This window comes from Ambystoma mexicanum, chromosome 2q (genome assembly GCF_040938575.1).
Source record: "Ambystoma mexicanum isolate Mex_15411 chromosome 2q, UKY_AmexF1_1, whole genome shotgun sequence".
NCBI classification, from domain to species: domain Eukaryota; kingdom Metazoa; phylum Chordata; class Amphibia; order Caudata; family Ambystomatidae; genus Ambystoma; species Ambystoma mexicanum.
This window is the reverse complement of record NC_090924.1, coordinates 421,681,837-421,705,055: the sequence shown is the minus strand read 5'-3', so window position 1 is coordinate 421,705,055 and position 23,219 is coordinate 421,681,837. Positions and strand designations below refer to the sequence as shown.

The following is a 23,219-nucleotide window of genomic DNA, read 5'->3' as shown; positions in this document are numbered from 1 at the left end:
CACTTAGAGTGCAGAGTGCCAACAGAAGCCGTAGTCTCCTGCAGGGGAGCCTCGACTGTGGATCCAAGGGATTTGGGTCTTAATCACAGCTTCACCACTAGCATGGAAATTGCAATGTGTGATTCTTGGTACAATACCTCATGCTAATAACGTGATGTCCCCTAAGCTCCTTTTCCAGGATCAGTGGTAGCCAAACCTGCCTCTGCCCTGGACAGGAGCAGGACAGACGAGAGGACCCGCTGAACACCAGCAGGGCAGGACACTCAAGTCCACGTCCTACAACCCCTGAGAAGCATCCTCCACCCCAATGCCTGTTTCCTCAAAGGTCTCAGCAAATACAAGCACAGGTCACCCACACTCATCCATCATCGCTGCGTGACTCTACACGCAGGGATCACTTTCAAGCCAGCTGCATCATCTACAAAGCCGTCGCTTTGCGCTCTCCTCTACCCGGAAGACAGAAAAACCACCTCTAAAAGTCAGGCCATCACCAGAAGTCAGGAACTGGCCAGACTAGAGCAGCAGAAATGGCACCAGAAGGAAAGAACCAGGAAAGAAGAATTCACCTTCGACGCCCCAAGATCATGGAATCTCGTACCCAACCCAACATCGGAATTGCACCCACCCTCATATAGTACAGCAAAGAATCAAAGACCCTACTCTTCAATGAGCATCTTCTTCACACCCCATGATGCACCCCCCAAACAACCAAACTCAGTACCACTGGCGGAGCCTGGGGGGAAGCATAGGGCGGCCACCACCCCCGCCCCACTGGTGCCTCCTGCTCCCGCCCTATTATCTTCCCCACCCGGCATCAAAAGCTTCCTCGCTACTGCTCAGTACACTGCCTGACCTGCACTCTATGAAGACCAGCCCCCTGATACTCCCCTCTCAGCACGTTTACATGCTCCCCACTAACTGTGACTGTTACCTAGTGTCTCAATGGGTTGGGATTGAGAGTTGGAAAAGGACAAATATAGAAAACCAACACAGCCACAGGGATGTCATTTGGGGGTCGCCAGGGGTCGCAGAGCCGTAGTAGGACAGAACATGTCAAATACGTGTCGATCAGTGGAGTGACTGGAAGGGTAGGGGGCTGGAGACAGCTCATTCTCACATTAGTCCTTAAGTGTGTGGTTTCAGACGGGAAAGGGAATGTTAACTGCGTGTAACATTGAAGCTGCACTAGAAAAGTAACAGAATGTGTAAAGAAGTTAGATGCCTCCACGCAAGTATGTTTGCCCCCCACCCCACACACAGTCTCTGGAGATCCGCGCTTCTCCCAACATTATAGGGTTAGCCCTGCCTCCCCCCGAAATGTAATGCTAGGTGCACGTCTGAAGAGAGCCCCCAAAAAAAGATTAACAAAAAGACGACAGGACAGAGCTAAGAATTCCGAACACGGATTGTCTGGGGTTTCCGGGTGACGCGGCTGCTTGAAAGGAGACCCAGCGGCTCTGAACTGACCACATGAGAGCCGCATCATAGAAATCCCGAGAGGAGGTGTGGAGGGTGGATAGCTCAGGGGCTTAAAGTTCATGGATATGAACCTTGAGCCACCCAGCGTTACACTCCTCTGAAGGATGTGTCCTACATATTCTCGCTGCGTGAGATGCTTACAAATCCACGCTAAGATATTAAAAATACAGGGCAATACCAGTGGTGGACTGGCCTCGGGAACTCTGGAGATTTCCAGTTAGGCCTCTGCACCCTGGGCCCCTTTTTTGTGTAAAGCTATTTTATTTCCACATTTTCTCATAGGAGAAGGGTTGGGCTAACTAAAAATGGTCCACTTTCAAAATTATTTCCAGGGCCTCTTTTGGTCACCAGTGCACCCCTGCACTAACCCACACCATTGTTCTGCGGAAGACATGCGCGACCGTTGCTCTAGTGCTTCCCTCCTCGCCCCAGCCCTGTTTAAGGGGAGATATGCACCCTGGTTTCTTTTAAAGTTCTGTGAAGCGCGAGTGTCGCAATGGCTACTTCCCAGCACGCTGCGCCAGTTGGGTAGCAGGGCCAGCTGACAGGTTGATGACCCTTTGCATAGCTGCATGGGACAGCTATGCAGCGTGTCCCATATAACGCTAAGCAGGTACCAGTGTGCGCGTGCACCCCCTGCGCCTCAGAGTCCAAGCGCGCCTGCTGCGCTGGTGCCACGGAACGCGTGATGCTCACCTGTTTGTCTCGCTCACACCTGTCGCAGGGAGATTTGTCGAGTGTGCGTCTGTGGCGATGTGAAAGCCAAGGGAGGAGGACGCTGCCTGGTATAATCGCCGATGCCCTGCCTCCTGTGAAGTCACCCCTCCTCCCCCGTCGACACCCAAACCTCCCCTGCACCCTCTCTCTACCGTGGAATGCACCTGCAGGGCCCAGCGTTTGGGAGGCTGCCTCAGAAGCGCCAAGCGCCGCGAACAATGAGAAAGAAACACGTTTCCAAAAGTGCATTGATTGATTGATGCCATAGGCAAATTTGAGTACCTCTCCTAAGTCTGTTTTTTAGACAATTGTGTTCCTGTTCCGCGTCCGGCATCTCAGAGCCAAAGATTTGTCGCGTCCCCATTGGCTGCTAGCGAAAGCCTGGCTGCGAAAGGGAACACGCTGATCTGGGGGCGTGTGAGCAACACCAAAGAGAGGTGAACACCAGGGGCACGACCTGGCCCGCTTTCTCCAGCTTCCAAGTCGTGTATGGCCATTTCTCCGTCCATTTTGCATCATGCTGCACTTCTGTGGGGGCGTTGTGTCTTGGGTGTGCTCCTTGCAATGTCGACCCCCTTAGCTCCCTAACTGGTTTACAGCTTGGGTCCAGGGAGGGACAATCGCGGAAGGCCTCTACTGCAGTGGTTTGTTTCACAAACTTCAGCCTATAGAAAGGACCTCACCAACTCGACTGTAGCACACTGAAGCTGTTTGGATCACAACAGAACCTCACTCGCTCACTCACTCACCTCCTCCAATCATTTAAACCACTACCCAAATCCTCATCTTGTTAGTGCGTGAATACAGAGAGAAAGGGTTGACCAGGGTCCTTACCATAGTCGAATACTACGTTTGGTATATAACTTGTCTTTTTAGAGTATATTGTACAGTATTCGTTTTAAGCAGCATATTACCTGAAGACTATTCAGCATGCTGAATACTAGTCGATCACTAGTAGAATGCTAAACAAATGCTTGTTTCTAGTGTTTTAGTCTTCATTTGGTATTAAATATTACATTACCACTATTGACCCCCTATTGAGAAGACAAACAAAAGATGAAAATAATTATTTTCCAATAAAAAGTGGCAAATGGCAATTCCTTTCCTCTTCTGACAGACGGTTTTAGCACTGCCCAATGAGATGGTAGTAAAACATGTTGCAAATTGCGCATTTTGAGGACTGTAACACTGGTCAAAACTTTGACCAAACACTGTTCTGCTTTGACCAATGCAAGAGGCCTACGCTAGCATGTTAGGCCTGCACTTCGGGAATGTTCCTTTTTCCCCAAAGGCCAACTGGAGCCTCCATGGAGACCAGGGATCAAGCAGATTACTGAGAGCACGTGGTCTCCGAAGGTGAGAGAAATCAGCGCAGCTTTGGCAGGGCCCCTACCTGAGACTGGGAGGCCAGCTGGTGGCCCATGGCTTGCACTAAAGCACCACGAGCAGAGCACATTCTATATGCTAGACCAGGCATGGGGGACATGAGCGAGATAGCCATGACTCTCCTGAACATGGCGGGGGTGATTCCTGCTGCCAGGAACTGGAGGCAAGTGCCACCAACACAACAGCGACGCTCTCTTCCATAGACAAATGCTGCCCATGGTCGGAGCTTGGCATGAAAACCAAACAGGGCACAATATATCTTCATTGTGTAGCGAGACGGGGAATGCCAGGCTGTCCCTCCAGCACTCTTACATGCAAACACATAGCATGTTCACTTACACAGAAACGTAGACACAGAAATAATTTTTCCTAGCAAAGGAAGATACTAAAACTTGATTTAGCGTTGATATTAGGCCGCAACCACTCTGTTCATATGCACTTCAGTATTTCAAATGAAAAGAGCATGTGCTTTTAAAGAGGGAAACGTTTTCTGATCCCATGAGAGTTCTTAGAGGGCCAGTCTGTCTGGTGCCCCCACCCATCCACAACTCCACCCATAATACCCATACACAGAACATTAGGCACAGAACAAATTAGTCTCAAAGTCAAGGAAAGATACTCAAACCTGACTTGGCTTTAAAAAAGGGTGCAACCAACCAGCTACTATTAATACTAGAGGGACATTTTAATAGTGGATAAGCCCCCGTAGAAGAGACCACCCACTTCCATATGCCCCCAATATAGTGGTCACCTTAAGGGCCACCCAGGGACGTTTTGACCTTTGTCAGTCAAATGCCACATTCTTGTTTGTATTCACCATCCTCCCCTCTGAGCCTACCTTCAGTATTCATTACTGGTTGTGAAAGGAAAGCTCAGGATCCATATGTTCCTCTTGCAAGTGAGACAATGCATAGCGGCACAGGTTCTCTGCCCTGTGCTTAGAGAGTTTTCCCAAGCATGAAGAGTGATATAAAAGCTCAATTTCATTTTTTTTAAACTTCATAAATGGTTTGTTTTTTTCAACGGTTCCAACCATCATAAGCGATGCAATGGAAACTTATTGACTTATTCGAGTTTTTCTTTGCTTAACGGGCAAACTATAGTTTATACACCATGGATAATACCATTCCCTGTCCTTCCGCCTCCAGTAGCTCAATGATCCTAACCCTGATAGGACGTTTTGTAAGAGATTACTGACTTCAGAAATTGGTGTCACAAGGTGCTTCAACTGGTACTAAAATAGCAACAGATCTGTCTACCTCATGTCTGATCAAAACCACCACAAACTCCCCTGTCAAAGGTCTCTATGCTACTATAGAATATCTATCTATCTATCTATCTATCTATCTATCTATCTATCTATCTATCTATCTATCTATCTATCTATCTATCTATCTATCTATCTATCTATCTATCTATCTATCTATCTATCTCTCTTCCTACCTATCTATTAGGGATATATAGAAAACTGGATGGAGAAGGTGGTGGCCCTGTACTAAAACAACTTTGATATATCCCTATGGTTTTCTACATTGCAACACTTAGGCTTTTCAGAAATGAAATTCTGCCTTTTTTTTGCTTGATTCAAGCTATTCCTGCGGTAATCATGTGGGAACACAACACAAAAGTGTTCAGAGTTATATTTGGAAGAGGGAAATTGGTGATTTGATATCAGGGTAATGGTGCGGAAGGTGAAAGATGGCCATACATTTAGTTGGGCACTTTGAGGGGGCTTGAGAGCTCATTTTGAGTCAGATTGTTTTGGTCTTACCGCAGGAATCCCACAGGCCATGCTAAGGAAAAAAGGCCATTCTCAGGAAAAAAAGTGCATCATGAGTGCAAGAAGGACAAGAGGGTAATTGGATGGGATCATGTGGGATTTCCATAGTGGGGAAAAGGTGTGGGGGGTATACAAAGTGGGAGGTGGCAGTAGGGATGGAGATTTTCAAATGTTTTAGTGTTGGTGCATAACCACAGTATTCAAAAAATATTTGCATTTCCTTGGGAAGGATTCTTGTGGCAATACAAGATAGCATCACAGTGATGGTGGTAAAGTTTCCAAGGGAAATGTCTGAGAGAAAAGATTGCATGAATGCAGTGAGGTTGAAAAAGGGGCCATGAGGACACTGTCTTTTAGTCTAATTATTCCAACCTGAACAGTGGCCACGGTTTTAGGCCATGGCCAAATGCCATCACCAGTGGGACCTGGTAATTTACTAGCAAGTGAGATTGGGTAGGTCAGTGGGCCATGGTCTTTTAGCCCAATTGTTGCAATGTGGATGTTGTGGCAATGGGTCATGGCTGAAGGGCATTGCTGGTGGGACCTGCTTATTTGTCACTGAGGGGGATATAGGATTCGATCATAGGCTGTGGACACTAATCATGGCTTAAGGCCATGGCCAGCCAGCCACAATCTTTTATCCTAATCGTTGCAGAGTGGGCAGCGGCCAAGGCCAAAGGCCATGGCAATTGGTCTGAGATAACATTTATTCATAAACTTCTTTTCATTGATTTAACGTATCAAAAATGGCAATACTGGCGTGACTGTATTACTGGAGTCAGCATCAATCCGGCCGTATTACTGGCAGAAATGTGCCAGCAATACCGATACCGGCAACCAAATTACCAGAACTACTGGCGCTGGAATTATCGTCACTGCCGGAACGGGAAGCCTGCCGGGGGCCATCTATAAAACTCAATCCACTTTGACTACCCTACCTCTAACTGTCAAGCATTGCTACAGGGGATGCTAAACATGGCTGGGAGCAAAAAAGCAAGAGTCCCTGGTGACCACTTGCAGAAACCAAAGTTGAGGTTGACCAGAAGAGGAAGACGGCCATCGGTTGGAAGTGGCATAAACAGTGATGGTCATGGGGACTGCCCCCCACATTTAGAGGGACTGCAATAAACAGTGGGATGACCTTTGCGCGAGGGTCCGCAACCTCATTGAAATAGAAGGGAATCTGTTGCCAGAGGAGGAGTGATGTGGCACCCCTAAACCTCATGCTTTGGGAGGAGAGTTGCAGCTCCATCCTGTGCATGGAGGGAATAGAGGGAGCCGGGACAGAAGAGGCAGGAGCTGGGACCCAAGCTGATGGTGGTAGGTAGAACACACCCCAAGTAAATGCAAATGTTGAGTCTAAATACATTTATCCCCAGGCAGATAAACACCACATGGGCAAGGGAAGAGGTCCAACACATGTCAGTCACAGCATCTGGCCATATCACACACACACACATGCCAGGGGATGCAGATAGATGTAGCCATGCACAAACAATGTTGCCAAAATTTACAGCCCTACACATGGACACATGATGAGCGCCCATGTGTGCCATGGGAGAACAGGACAGGCATCATAGGCCCACCTGGCAAACCAACTGTCAATGTGCACTTCCACCACCAACATGCAAAAGCACACATCATAGAAAACAGACCAAAGAAGATGCATGACAAGAGCAGGACACTCACAGTGTAGCATGAGTGTAATGAAAGCGCGCAGACATGACTCCCAGAAAACTAACAGCATACGCATCTCTCCCCATCAGGGACACAGTCCTCCGATAGCAATGAGCCTGGATCCCCATCATCAGGCTCAGCAGCTGCAGGCAGACCTGAAAAGGCCACACCACTCGCTACCAGTGTCAGGCAGCAGGGTAGGGCTACTGGTCCATCACAGCCACCATCAGCACCTCCAGCTGCTGCAGCCCCACCACCTCAAGCTGCGGCAGCCCCACCAGCTCGAGCAGTGGCTGGGCACCACCTCCAGCTGCGGCAGCCCCACTACCATCATCATCACCATTGCAAACCACCACCGCAAGAGGCACAGCAGCAGCAGTGCATGTGACATCCGCCATCACCACACCTGTAGTTAGTGGCCCCACTGTCCCACCTGTGCCCTCAACACCACCACAGCACAGCAGACACCAGGCCATCATGGCAGGGACACAACTGTGGAGGAGAAGGGGGATGACAAGTCCGACTGGACGCCATGTTTCAGCCCCCCAACACCACACAGCCCCTTCCACTGCCACTGCCCAGCATCAGTTCCCTTGAAGCACGCCTGTGTGCAATTTAGAATTTACACACAGAACTCACCGGAAATGCCCAACAGCAGCTGGAAGAGATGAGACTCATGCGGGAATGTATGCAGAGCTCCAGCCTCAGGAGTTCCAGGTCTTGAGGCCATGCCACTGCTGCCTCCTCACACTTTCCCAAAGAGTGCATGAGGGCAACGAGTTTCCGTCTGCCACAACTGAGGCCATAAGATATGCCGTAGCCATACAATTGACCCTGGAACACATGCAGGGCCAGAGGTCTGACCCAGCAACATTTGTCACCACCACTGAGAGCTCCCAGCATGGCAGCACAAGGTGCCGCTCACAGCGCTCAGGTCCCCAATGGAGTCTGTGAAGTGCCCCATGCCCAAGAGAGAGGTCACATTTGACACTATACACTGACTGGGTGCTTCACTGGGTGTGTTTGGTGAAGGGGTGCCTAGGGAGGGGGTGTAGGGCTTGTGTGCATTCATGTTGTTAATAAGTACATAGTTTTCACCTGAAACACTGACAGGACATTCCTTTTTTAAAAACAAGTGTTTACTGTGATGGTGCATGATGACTACAAAGGTCCAAGGGGTATTCAGAGTGGAGGGGAAACAAAAAAGTCCTCAAGCAGTTCTTGGCGAGCCATTCACCCATCCCTGGCCTGCATGCACATGTGCATGGGCGCGGCTGGTGCTGCATCATCATCATCCTCTGGTGGAGAAATGTCCAGATCTGGGGGCAGGGCTATCTGCCCCCCCTTCTCTGTTCTGTACATAAGTGCACCGCCAGACCATTGTAGGCATCTGAAACATGCCTCCAAGAGCTCGAAAGGCCAATTGATGGTCATCCTGGTCATCACAGGGGCCCTATTGTATGCCACTTCCTGCGGCGTCTGAGGATTCCTCAGAGGGGTCATCAGCCAGGGAAGCAGCGGTTATCCAGAGTCACCTACAAGGGCTAAGGGCAAAGGTGTGAGTAATGATGCTGGCAGTGGTGTTGCCTGTGAATGTGGCATCTCAATGGTCAGTCTATGCATGCACGTCCCATGTCTCATTGTGCCATGCTGTTTCACGTTCCAGTCTTTGCACGTGTAATACTCTTTTTAGTAAAAACTGAAGATCATAAACAATTGACTCTAGTACATGAGAGTGTTATTTTGTTGTACCTTAATGTTGTGCTCTTGGGTGTTAGCAGCAAACACAGTCAGTTCCAGCGTGATCTAAACCATAGCTTGATGTTCTTACAAATATGTTTATACTTTAATAGTGGGATTGGCACAAGTGTTTGCTTAACACATTCCTGTCAGATTATATTTAATTGTTTGGTGAAAACAGCAGCCAGTAGTATTATAAAATGACTACATACAGACTCAACAGGGATGAGCATACTAAAGCTATATTTACAGAAAGAGGAAGTACGAGTAGCGCTTTTAGGACTCACACATCTACCCAAGAAGCTTTGAGAGACAAATTCATCAGCTTGAAAGATTGTCAATCAAGGTCTATAGAAAGAGTGATGATGCTTAACTATTTAGAAAATGAACACATACCAAGGGGGTTAAGAATTTTTATATTCCCTAATTTTCATAACACCGAAGATAAAGACTTAGCAGAATAATGGGAACCATATTGCAATCTTAGTTTCAAGAACATTTTAGAATTACTAGCCTTTCCCTGAGTAACATACACCATTCTAACATATCTTAAAGGTCAATAGCGGTCAGTAATTCATAGGGTCACTTCTGTCCCTCTTCTTAAAAATCAGAATTACTACTGATCACTTCCAGGAAAAGGTGCTGTGACTTACTAATGGTCATTGAAAAGGCTAAACATATTGGTAACGTCTTCTTTTGAATTTGAAAGGCATATTTGCATCAGATGGAATGAGAGGTATGTGCGGTATAAGAACAGGATCTAAGTTCCATTGATTATACAGCCTCTATGACGTGTCTTCGTTCCATTGCAGAGTGCTGGTGATGGCATAATATTGCATAGTAACATAGTTACAGCACATAATTTCAGTTTTAGCTTGTGACGAGGCATTTGTCCTTCCGCATTTTTAGCTCGTGATGAGGCATTCATCCTACATCGTTTTGCTCTTCGGACCTTTGAGCCAGTAATTAACTGCTCATTTATACTGGAACCGCTGTGCTCTGTGTGAAGAGAAGTGGGGGTGGAAAGAAGTAATTTGAAATTATTCTGAATGCTTGCAATAGAGGAAGGTGAAGGTGACTAAGTAAAACCTTGTTCATTCTGTTTGTTAAAATGATAGCTGTTGTTGAAGTGGAAGGGCACACAGAGATGCTTTGCTATTTGGACAGGAGAGGCCAACCTACCACTGAGAAATTGCATTAGCTGATTACGGAAACATACCTAAGCATTTTATATGTATAGATTGGTGGAGCTTTCGGGTACAGAACTGTACAGGGATGAGTCCTCACTCCCCCTCCAACTGAATGTATTGGAGATAGACCCCCCTCAAACCGAATGCTGATAAACTTGTAGAGTTGATCAATTACTCTAAAGGTTGCGAAAATCTGAAATGCAGTGCCTTTCAGAAAAGCGCTTAGAAGAGTGATCTATTGTGCGGGGTTAGAATGTCTTGTATAGTCGAGAATATGTCAAGTAGTACATGTTTATTATAAGTTACTAAAAATCTAGATTTGAAATTGAGTAGGGACCAAGTTTTGGGTAAAAATAGGTTGGTCAGGCATTTCATAATTGGTCGGCCATTTATTTATAAGACAAGTCAGGCAACTCTAAGATGGATGCTAGATACAAAATGATCGATTTGTGCTAAATCATGATGACATCAATCGATAGTTTGTTTTATAGAAGTTCATACAGAGTCCACTGGTGTAGAATGAGCTAAGTAAAACCTGTTTAGACTAGTTCTGAGTGACAGATAGGCCAACTAATCACAAGAAGGAAAGGGTGTTGTACATTCATCATTATATTACCTCACCTTTCTAGAGTGTATAAAAGGGGCTGAGAGGCAAGGAAAGTTAAGAGTTGAAGACTGTTCTTTGGTGTGCTGTAACTTGTTTCATGCTATGCTGAAAAGAATACACCTGATGTCTTTTGAAGACCAGTCTGAGTGTCCTGATGTGCTTCAAAGTTTCTTTCATGATTTTGGAGTGCCAAGGCACAGGGAGAGGGTGATGGGACCTTCTCTTCATTTGGCGAGCCAAGCCAACAGTCCTGAGCTGATTGTCTCTAGGACTATGAACTGAATCTGGAAGAACAGGTAACATGCTATCAGAATTGAGAGAGAGAGATAGATAGAGAAAGAGAGAGAGAGAGAGAGGCATGAGGGCACACCGCAGGTGCCCACACATCACTAAAGAAGAAGGGACTCACAAACCTGATAGCATGGGAGGGCACCTTGGAATTGAGAGGGGCTATTTTTTGGCAGTTATCCTAGAAGAATTATTTAAAAGATTATTTTTGGAAATCTTCCCAAAAAATTATTGGGGTCATTTTTGGAGGGTCTTTCGAAAAATTATTGTGGGGGACCTCTCTTAGAAAAGTTATTTCTTTTTTAAGGGTTATTTTGGTGGGCATTTTAGAAAAATGTTTTTTTATTTTTCATTTTTATTTTGGGAAAATCGAGGGTTAAAAGTGTAAATATAGTAGTTTTAGAAGAAGTAACTGGAAGTAATTGACTTGAGAGGCCAAGCAATTGAGTTATTATGTATTATGTAATTGACTTGAGGAGAGGCCAAGCAATTAAGAGGTATTGTGAGGAGAGACCACGATAAAGAGTATGCCCAGTGCCTGCATTTCAAAGAACGTAACAGAAGAAATTTCACCTAGAGCCCAATGGACGGGTGAAGTAGGAGACGGATTCAGTTAAAGATGAATCTAAAGAGGGCACTTTAACTCCATAGGAGTATTCTTAGGGGTAAGACAGGTCTTAAAAGAGAAGACTGTGAGATTTATGTGCCGACAGTCTGTTATGTTTGTCAAATTGTATTATGTGTTGTGTGTTGTGCACTGTATATTTGTTTATGTATTGAAAATTAAGAAAATTTATTTTTGAGTTAAAATAATTTTGGCACCAAGCCAGAAATTAAAGAGATCAATTAAGGAGAAAATAGGATATAAATATGAGCGATGTATACACATATATATGTGCCCTGTCTAAAAATTATGGTAAATGCAATATTTCGTGAGAAAATGTAGAAAAGGTTGGAATAAGTAGACATTTTTGAACCCGTGCAAAAACCAAAATACAGTAAATACGGGGTTAATTCTTGTATTTGCCAAAATTAGACAAGTTAATCTACCTAATTAACCTTACATGCTAAAAAACTGCATTAGTCTTGATAGAAACAAAGGCTAAACAAAAACTTGACAGAATGTGAAAATATTGGGTCTTTTTTTTTCTGTAGCTGACTGCGTAGCCTACGGAAACAGAGAGCTGTATTCCTGCCAACACAGGCTGCCCTAGTTTAAAGAAATACAGATAAGAAAACCGCAGCACATGAGAATGTTGAAGAAAAAAAATATTCTTTTAAAAGGGAAAAAAATGAAGTACGTAGCTTGACAGATTGCCAAGATGAAGATGAGACCGCGTGCGCTAATAAAAGGACAGTGTTTGTTTAAACAGATAGCAACCGACACAGCTAAGTTAATTTATGTTCACAGTGAAAAGTTTTTCTGAGTGAAATTCAATTAAAGGCTATGTGTGTATGCAAAGGACAGGACCAATGAATTAAGCAGATGAGGGATTTCCATGTTTTAAAATGGAGCAAGTTAACTCCTTAAGTGATTGGTATGTTGAAAGGAGCTGATGTTTTTAGATTGTAGGAGAATTGTTTAATTTGAAGTTGATGCCTTATGATTTAAGGCTATTTTCACAGTAGTAAAGCCATGTGCAGGGTGGGGAAGGCCACGCTGACACATTGTTTAAGAATTACAGGAGCTATTTTTAATTGAGAAAGGTTGAATGATTATATGGAAATTTTATGTGGAGGGAGTATTTAATGGAAATTATTTTAGATGGGTGGTGAGGAATACTTTTGATGAGTGCATTTTGAGAAATGCCCATAAATTATTTGGTTTCATGTATGGGAAATAACTATGTAAAGAAGAGAATGAGGCATTTATTCTTTTGAATACAATGGGTTTTTATTGTGCCTAGGACTGGGAATTGAGAATAGAGAAGTATTGCAATGCAGTGATAGCATTAAGTGCAAAAATATGTAAAGCTATAAAGTTGCACTAAATACATTTGGAATACAGTAGACAGGTGTCAATCAAGGGAGTGATGTTTCTAGTGTTGTATATTATGTTTTCAAACTTTGAGGAATTTTGGAGATAAAATCAGAAAAAAATGTGTCCAAGATCACAGGTGTAGCGGAGATTCAAATGTACTTTTGAGTGCTAAAACGTGGCAAAAAGCAGACCATTGTGGACAGTGGACAGTGGCTGGACCAGGAACAGTAAATAGGTATGGGAAAGGAGAGAAATAAATGAGAATAAACATTGTTTTGTAAATTATTTGATATACATGACAAAATTGAAAAAATATTGAATGTAGCCTAATGAAGCGGTAAAACATTGAAGGAAGTGCTCACAAGTCATGCCAACATGGGTTGGCATACATATAGATGCACTGACATAAGAAACAATGCAAACACGCACACACACACACATACACTCATGCACACATGTAAGTGCACACACATATGTGCACACGTGATTTTATGGGATTTTAGGCAATCAGTACATTACAGATGATGAATCCTTGCATGCATGCACAAACACGCACACACAGGAGGTAAAATGAAATGCGGGTACGTGAACAGTAATTATATTTTACTGCAGGCATAAGCAAAGACTGTTTGAAGTAGATATGCAAGCGGTGTGAGAACAAGTAGGAGTAGCAATGAGTTCGCCAGAAAAGAATTTGGCAGATATCGCACATTCTGTGCTGGCTCGAGGAAAAGCTTGCGAAGCTCAAAGCTGATTCAAGAGAGAAAGTATTCAGGAGTAATGGGGAAAGTCACAAATCACGAACACGTGAGTGCATCGCTGGCAAAGAATTAAGTGTTAAGCAGGATTTGTAATCAACAGCTTGCACCCATGTAGATATGACAGAGCGCACATTGTATGCAAGATGGACAAACTTAAAAATATGAGAGGCTTGTTCGGCCTCAAACATAAGAGCCTGGTCTATGGACAGGTTGACTTAAAATAGAGACAGAATGGGGAGAGTCACACAATTTGGGGACAGGATATGTCAGACAAGAACAGAGCAAACTTCCATGAGGAGGAAGAAGGCAAGGCATGTGGACCCGAAGGATGTTTTTCAATGGATAAGGAAGTGAGATGGTCGGATCTAGACGTACCTATATCTTTGGCGTCAGAATCATTGACGTGGCTAAATTGACCTAAAGAGCGATCCCATGGTCAGAGCGGGGATTTGCCACCTTATGTGAACAGGCTAAGGTCGCTGCCAGGTAGAAGGCGGAGTGAAACCATTGTCCCTGTTATGAACAGATAGACGATGGGGAACAGATGTGAGTTTGAGATTTTGCAGTTTCCCTTGCTAGAGAAAGGACGAGGTAGACTGCTGTATACACCATGGCTACAAATGGATAAAGACAATTTAAGGTATAACATCCAAAGTCCAATTGCTGGCACTGAGAAATGGATTGATGAATTAGAAAAAATGAGCGGAAGAGATTCATTGGCTATAGGAGACATTAAAGGTCTTCTAGCTGCTATTCTTGGGGAAAGGGCTGATGATATTTGGTCAACGGTAGGATATTTGAGTATTCCTGCAATGAGCACCACTCATGATGGCGCACCATCCAATAACTGTAGAGCGGCAGTTTGCAAAGTGCTTAGAGTACTGTATCCAAACACATCAGATTTGGGAGTTATGATGATGTCAAGGGTTGCTAGATCTAGTAGAGAAACAGCTGAAGGAAATTAGTGGGCATGGGAGTGAAGCCATGGTCAGAGATTCAGCTGAACATCGCGCATTATTGCAGACTGTTGCAAGAGAAGAATTAACAGAAAAATTATGCTAGAAAAGGTAGAGAAGTGAAATGAGTGCAGAAAGAATTGTCAAAATATGCCATGAAAGAGGCGATGCTGACTAATGGGGAAGGGTCAGGTTCGCAGCGAACAATAGGCATGCCACAGGTGAATAACCAAAGGCAGTTTGATCAAAGTAATAATGGATTCATACCACAAGGTAGGGGAGGCGTCCGAGGTAGAGGCTTCCAGAATAATCAGGGACATTTCCAGAGTAACCAAGATGGGTTTGAAAAAACATAGAATTATAGTCAAAGCATGCAAAAGGGGCAAATTAGGAGACCTCCTGTATGTTGGACATAAGGTATGTCAGGGCACTTTGCACATATGTGTAGAAGCCAAGGATTCATGCAGAAATGGGCAATTCTCAAGAGGGGGACAGCACACCCCCTAGTATACAGCTCACAAGTCAAGGAAAGGGTTTGCCCAGGATCAGACATTGTATCAGACATCAGCGCTGGGAGTGCAGTAGGTACAGCAGCTTAGGAAAGGTCATTATAAAAGGAAGACATGTTTCCACAAGGAAAAGGGTATACATGCATTCACAATGGGACAGCCTCATCTGTCCTGAACACTAAGGGGGTAGTTCATAGAATTCTGCGCACAAGTGGCGCACGCGGCTGGCGCACAGTGTTCGAGTGCGACTTCCTGCGCCAGCCGCATGCGCTAAAATCCATTTCCGCGCACAGCGTATTCATGGATTCTAACATCCAAAACCAGCCGTGGCGCAGAGTGGTGCAGCGACCCTGCAGCAGCGCCAGTTACGCCCCCAACCCCTCCCCGTGCGCCATGTACAGTGCACAAACCCTGTACATGGCGCACAAGCTCACAACCTCGAAAATGCCTATAAAACTCTCTGCGCACCCCTCCGAATACACGTACCCTGCTGCGCGGGTAGTCTCCCACTTGATTGGGCCTGTGCGAGCGGGGTAAGTGGATTACTGGGGTGAGTGGGAAGTTTCACACGCGATTGGGCCAGTGCGAGCGGGGTACGTGGATAACTGGGGTGCGCAGGAAGTTTCACACGCGATTGGGCCTGTGCGAGTGGGGTACGTGGATAATTGGGGTGCGCGGGAAGTCTCACACGCGATTGGGCCTGTGCGTGCGGGTACGTGGATTACTGGGGTGCGCAGGAAGTTTCACACGCGATTGGCCCTGTGCGAGTGGGGTACATGGATTACTGGCGTGTGCGGGAAGTTTAACACGCGATTGGCCCTGTGTGAGCGGGGTACGTGGATAACTGGGGTGCGCGGGAAGTTCAACACGCGGTTGGCCCTGTGCGTGCGGGGTACATGGATTACTGGGGTGCGCGGGAATTTTCACACGCGATTGGCCCTGTGCGAGTGGGGTATGTGGATTACTGGGGTGCACGTGAAGTTTCACACGCGATTGGGCCTGTGCAAGCGGGGTACGTGGATAACTGGGGTGCGCGGGAAGTTCAACACGCGATTGGCCCTGTGCGTGCGGGGTGTGTGGATACTGGGGTGCGCGGGAAGTTCCACACGCGATTGGCCCTGTGCAAGCGGGGTACGTGGATTACTGGGGTGCGCGGAAAGTTTAACACACAATTGGCCCTGTGCGTGCTGGGTACGTGGATTACTGGGGTGCGCAGGAAGTTTCACACGTGATTGGCCCTGTGCGAGCGGGGTACGTGGATTACTGGTGTGCGCAGGAAGTTTCACACGCGATTGTCCCTGCGCGAGCTGGGTATGTGGATTACTTGGGTGCGTGAGAAGTTCCACACGCAATTGGGCCTGTGCGAGCAGGGTACGTGGATTACTGGGGTGCGCGGGAAGTTTCACACGCGATTGGCCCTGTGCGAGCGGGGTACGTGGATTACTGGGGTGCACGGGAAGTTTCACACGCGATTGGCCCTGTGTGAGCGGGATATGTGGATAACGCGGTACGGGGGAAGTTCCACACGTGCTTTCGCTGTCAGAATGCGGTACGTGTATCCAGGGGGGAGCGCGGGAGTCACACACGTCAATTGGCAGTGTGGGTTTTCACAGGTGTGCCCTCTACCCCCTCCACGGACCCTGCAGGCAAACCACACCACACCACAGGGGACTACCCAGCACCCCTGGTCATGTCCCACAGGCAGTCCATCCACCATGGGCATGCCCCCAGCCAGGCCACATGTCACCTTGCACTAGTGACCACCAACTCATGTCCCCCAGCACCCCCACCCCACAGCAGTGAGGGTCACCTGCCAGCAGGCCCCCACTCATGTCCCACTCATGTACCCCTGCACCTCGACCCTCCAGCAGTGAGGGTCACCTGCCAGCAGGCCCCCACGCATGTCCCCCAGCACCCCTACCCCCCAGCAATGAGGGTCACCTGCCAGCAGGCCCCCACTCATGTCCCACTCATGTCCCCCTGCACCCCCACACCCCAGCAGTGAGGGTCACCTGCCAGCAGGCCCCCACTCATGTCCCCCAGCACCCTTACCCCCCAGCAGTGAGGGCACCTGCCAGCAGGCCCCCACTCATGTCCCCCTGCACCCCAACCCCCAGCAGTGAGGGTCACCTGCCAGCAGGCCCCCACTCATGTCCCCCTGCACCTCCTCCCCCCATCAGTGAGGGTCACCAGCCAGCAGGCCCCCACTCACGTCCTACTCATGTCCCCTTGCACCCCCACCCCCAGCAGTGAGGGTCACCTGCCAGCAGGCCCCCACTCATGTCCCCCAGCACCCCCACCCCCATTCGTGAGTGTCACCTGCCAGCAGGCTCCCACTCATGTCCCCAGCACCCCCACCCTCCATCAGTGAGTGTCACCTGCCACCAGGCCCCCACTCATGTCACCCTGCACCCCCAACCCCCAGCAGTGAGGGTCACCTGGCAGCAGGCCCCCACTCATGTCCCCCAGCACCCCCACCCCCCAGCAGTGAGGGGCACCTGCCAGCAGGCCCACACTCATGTCCCACTCATGTCCCCCTGCACCCCCACCCCCAGCAGTGAGGGGCACCTGCCAGCAGGCCCCCACTCATGTCCCCCTGCACCCCCACCCCCCAGCAGTGAGGGTCACCTGCCAGCAGGCCCCACTCATGTCCCACTCATGTCCCCCTGCACCCCTACCCCCCAGCAGTAAGGGTCACCTGCCAGCAGGCCCCCACTCATGTCCCACTCATGTCCCCCTGCAGCACCACCCCCCAGCAGTGAGGGTCACCTGCCAGCAGGCCCCCACTCATGTCCCCCAGCACCCCCACCCCCCATCAGTGAGGGTCACCTGCCAGCAGGCCCCCACTCATTTCCCCCTGCACCCCCACCCCCCAGCAGTGAGGGTCACCTGCCAGCAGGCCCCCACTCATGTCCCCCAGCACCCCCATCCCCCAGCAGTGAGGGGCACCTGCCAGCAGGCCCCCACCCATGTCCCACTCATGCCCCCCCACCCATTCACCCACCCAGCAGTGACATGCCCATCTCATGACACAAATCAAAAGTCAACTATGTACATCAACACATGTCCGTCACACACACAGGTTGCCATTGATTGAGTAAACCCACATGTCAACATGCATGAACCCAATGAGTGAATCCCACACATTGAAGTAAAAGATCAAAATGTATTAACAAGAAAACCAATTGAAAGTACTTAAAGCATAAAATAATGGCAAAAATGAAATGAAATACATGTCCAAATAAATAATATATAATTCCTCAAAAAAACCCAAGTAATCCAAAAGAAAAATGGCCAAAACTCTCTGTCCACCAAACCAAATCCAAATGAAATGCAAAAAGGTAAATCCATTGATCCATGGTGAAATGAAATTAAAATGTCCAAATAAATCCAACGTCCAACTATGTCCAATTTTAAAGGGTCCATGAGCCCAACGAAACAAATGAAACCTATCTAATAACCTACCTAACAAAAAAACTATATACAAAAGTGTGGGGCACAGTCCAAAAGCCCCAAAATAAAAAAAATAAGGAAACCTAACAGTATAAACTATTTACAATGGCGACGGGCAAGTCCTGCGGCTCACTCAGTGATGTTTTCGGCCAGGGCATCATCGAACTCCATGTCTATTTGCTGGAGGCGGGCCTCTGTCCTGGCCCCGAGGTCTCGCAGGGAGGCACTCATGGCCTGTTCCAACTCCCTGTGAGTCGCCTCGAGGCACTCTGCCCGCCTCAACACCCGACGCATGGAGAACTCCGCCCTGACCATGGTGAGTCGCGCCTCTTCCGCCTGCCGCCGCTCCGCACCTATACGCTGGCCCAACCGCAACCAAACGGAAGACACACTCATTCCAGGGTCCTCCTGCCCTCTGGCGATGCCTGCCCCCCTGATGTCGATGGCCCCGAGCCATCATTGCTCCCACCTAGATCCTGCTCCTGCTGCTGCTGCTGTCCATGTGCCCTGTCCGATGATTCCTGCACATCCTCCATCAGCTGGTCTCCAGTTGTGGTGTCTACTCCTGCTGGACCGCCGACTCCCGACTGTGGCATGGATGGGATCTCCACCAAGCTGGCTGTGTTGGTCAGGCCAGATCCACAGGGGGCCCTGGTGGAATCTGGGCCGGAAGACAGCAGGGAGAACGATTGGCGCATAGTCTCCACAGAGGAGGAGAGGTCCGCCAGAGTGCGCGTCACATGTAGAAACCCACTGACCAGGGCCCCTCCCAACACTGCCACGTCGCGACGCTGCTGTTTGTGATGGTGTGCGTTCTCCGCCCAGGAAGAACGCACATCATCACAAACGTCACGCGTGCGCAATGCGACACCAATCAGGACAGAGCCCATATGTTCATGGGACCTCTCGTCTGCAGGTAGTGGAGAGGCAGATGACATGGCACTCTCCCCTACATGCGGACGGGCCTGGGACGGGGCATCCCTGCTGTTGCATGGTGGTGCAGTCACAGGGTCAAGGACAGCAACATGCACAGGCCCCTCCGTGGTGACCTGTCTGCCTCCTGACCCTGGCCCTCGACTGCACCACTTGCACCAGTGGTACTACACCCACTAGGCCCCATGTGCGGCTCAGTAGTGGGCTCCTCCTCCTCTGTGGAGGCCCCCAACCTGGATGTCTCCACACCATCTTCCACCATTGCAAGCCCCTGTGGGGGCTCACCCGGCCCTTCCGCCACTGCCGTAGTGGCAGACGCGGCACCAGCCCCCTCGCTCCCGGATGATGGCAAGTCCTGGGAGGGTGGATGGGTCTTGCGTCGCCGCCCGGTGGAGGCATCCCCGCCGCTTGGCTCCACAGCGCCGTCTCCACCCTCTTCTTCACTTGACGCTGCGTAGAGGGAGACATAGAACACAAGCATCAGGGTACAGTACAATATTTCCCTAGACAGGAAGCAATAACACATGAGTGGCACTGTCAAACGTCACTTCCATCCTGTCCCTCCACGGCACATGGGAGAATGCATGCAACACACATGCAAAAACAGGCAAGGCGCCTGCAATCAACATCAGCATCCATGCAAATGGCCTCTATTAACCACAATGTTGCCTTCAAACTCACATGCATCATGGCTCACACTGATCCCATGCACACACATCACCGGATGGTCATGCAACATGGCTTGTACATCACAGACACAGTGGATAGACACAGTGCATACAATGGTGACCGCACTGCATGAGTGAATGTACACATCATCACAGACATGTGTCATTCGTCTATGGCGTTTCAAAGTCACACACACACTTCTGAGACACACAAACATGTGCACCATATATGTACATGACAGCAGCACCCATCCCTCACACCCCCTCCATGTCCAATAACAGAGACTGGCATGCTTTCATGTGCGCATTTGGCATACAGCTCCCCATGTTGCATTGTAACACATGCACCAACCATGTGGTTCACACATTACTGGTCTCACATGCATGACCATGATGTCCCTGCACACACACATCCATACATGGCCTATGTCACACATACAGGCAAGTATCAGACCACCAGTACACTGCAACATGCATTGTCTCACACACCAATTCTTGGCCACTTACCGCTCAACTCCAGACGGGTCTTCCTCCGAAGGATCTGGGCGTGGAGTGCTGGTCATACCTGTTCCAGGACCCTTATCTGGATGTCGCTCATGCTGACCCGGCCCCCCTCCGTGATGCGCCGGGCCTTGGAAAGGGTCCTGGACCTGAAGTCCTCCCAGCGCTTCTTGACCTGCTTGATGTCGCAGGTTGCCACCCCCTCCGCGTTGATGGCAACCACTACGTCGTCCCAGATCCTCTCCCGTCCTTCCTTGTTGGCGCGTGTTCCGAAGAGGGCATCAAAATGCCCCAGGACATGCTCCACCAGGACACCAACTTCCTTTACACTGAAGCTGGTGGCCCTCTGCCTCTCTGGCTGGGGGTCGCAAGTGCTCTCAGATGGTGTTTGCCCCGACATGGTGTAGTGATGGTATCCCAGTTGGGAGTCTTCTGTTCCAGCAGGGGTGGACACAGCAACTGGAACCTTGGCTGACGTGCAGGCACCAAATAGCAGGGCACGTGGGCAGCAGGCAGGCAGCAGCAGATGGCAGGTGGGAGCGTACTCTGGGCTCTGGGGGGCAGTAATTCGGTCTTCTGGGCAGGAGCGTGGTCTTCCGTGTGTTGTTGCGTGGCCAGCTTGATACGGAGTGATTTGGCACGTGAAATTCTTGCACGTCTGCGTGTAATTCGAGGAAAGGCCCTTAGCGCGTAAGCGCGCCTGTGACGTTACGCGCAGGGGCGTTTTCCTCGTGATGTGGGCATAGTGGGTCAGGGCGCGTGAAGAAACTGCACTTCCGCGTGTGGATACGTGTAATCTGAGGAAAGGGTCTACGCGTCTGTGACGTGACACGCAAGGGCGTTTCCCTCAACACGGGTGCATGTTCATCGTACACATGCAAAAACTGCACGTTTAATTGGAGGAAAGGGCCTTAGCGCGTACACACGTAAGTGACGTTGTACGTGTGGGCCGGTTTAAAAGGTACATGTAGGATGCCATTTCCTTGTATGTGCTTTTCGTGGAGAGCGAGTGGGTGAATTCTGTACTTCTTGTCAGTTCATGCGCGATTACTTCACAGCGTTTCAAGTTCGTACTCCTTGTTACCTCTGACAGCGTTACATTTTTTGATTTTGGGCCTCTTTCCTCAAACAGCGTTCACTTCTTCTTTTGTCCTGTCTCCTCAGGCAGCGTACAATTCTTCTTTTGGCGGGGGTGTTGCCAACGCGCACACGTGCGTCTTTTTTACGTTCTTTTTCCAGGCAGACGGCGAGTCACGCACGCATTTACCAACTGTGCTTGCCCCGTGTGTCGCGTACACCTTCAGAGGTCATTGTAGGCTGTGTGTAACACGCGTACGCTTGTTTTTGTGTTTCTGGGTGCCACAGCGCAGTGCGGGTTCATTTTTCCACGCACGTGGTCTACGAGGGGTTGTGTGCACGTTATTTTTTGTTTTCGGGGTGCCTGTGCGTTGCGTGACCCGTCATCTTCCCCCAGGGGTCACGGTAAGCCTTGCTAGAGCACTACGGTACGAATTCCATCTAGTACCCTACCCCTTTCACCCCCAATTGCCCAGGACAACGTTTACTGCTACTCCCATACGCACAACAAAATCAGTGCCATGGTTGAGAGGCGACCAAGCGGTAATGGGGGCAAAGGTGGCCGACCTCCAAAAGGTGGGCGTGGTGGGCGTGGTAGGGGACGTGGCCAGGATTTTTAGGGTGCCCCTAGACCCCCATGTGTGAAGGTGCAATCAGGGACACCCATGCCCCCCCATGGTTGTGGGAAATGTAGCTGACACCATCCCAGCTCAGCCCTTGTTGGACCAGCCCATTGTGGCACCTGTACCGGCACAAGATGACTCCCAGGCTGACTTCCAGGTCAGCAAGTCTACGCCACATGTGGTGGTGCTAGTTGGTGTTACCGGGCCACGTGGATCTGGGCAGCTATGTCATCTGCTGCCCCAAGTAGGCAGGGTGGGGAGGCTGCAGGGGCAGCTGTAGCTCGATCCACCCCAGCTCTGAGTCTCCCAGCCGGGACAGTGTCGGTCCAGATCCATCAAACCGACGTTGCCCCTGCCAACATCACCCTGCAGCCAATGCCTGCACCAAGATCTATGGTCATTGTGCATTCGCACACTTCTAGTGCCCAGTCCACCGGCGCTTCTGCCCCTACTGACCAGAGCGGCGTAAGCCACTCAGGATCCGCACCCCCTTTGAAAAAGAGGAAGAAGGGTGCTCTGACACTACAGGCTGAGACCCCAGACACAGCTACACACTCCGGCACGTTAAGGAAGCCTAGCTTTAATGACACTGAACTTGATGCACTTGGGGCCTATGTGTCGGCACATAGCCACGAAATGGTGGTGACTGCAGGTGCAAGACCACACCGGGTCAACGTAAGGCACACTGGCAGACCATCGCGGACATCATTAGTGCCCTTGGATTTGTGAGGCGCACAGCTGATGATTGCTACAAGCGGTGGAATGACCTGAAACGCAGAGCAAAGAACAAGCTGGCCTCAAATCATGCTTCTACTCTGGTGACTGGCAGTGGGTCTCCACAAGGGGACAACCAACTCACTGAACATGAGTCTGTTGCTGGAACCTTTGTCACA

The 23,219-nt window shown here is 49.1% G+C and overlaps 1 protein-coding gene across 1 annotated transcript in view; it reads right to left on the bottom strand.

Moving 5' to 3' along the window:
- Positions 1 to 2,356, bottom strand: part of LOC138569463 (anterior gradient protein 2 homolog) — a 57,691-nt gene extending 55,335 nt beyond the window's left edge. The window contains exon 1 of the mRNA XM_069647444.1: positions 2,176 to 2,356. The gene's annotated coding sequence lies outside the window, so the exon portion shown is untranslated. The remainder of the gene's footprint in view (positions 1 to 2,175) is intronic.
- Between the last annotated feature and the right edge of the window lie 20,863 nt (positions 2,357 to 23,219).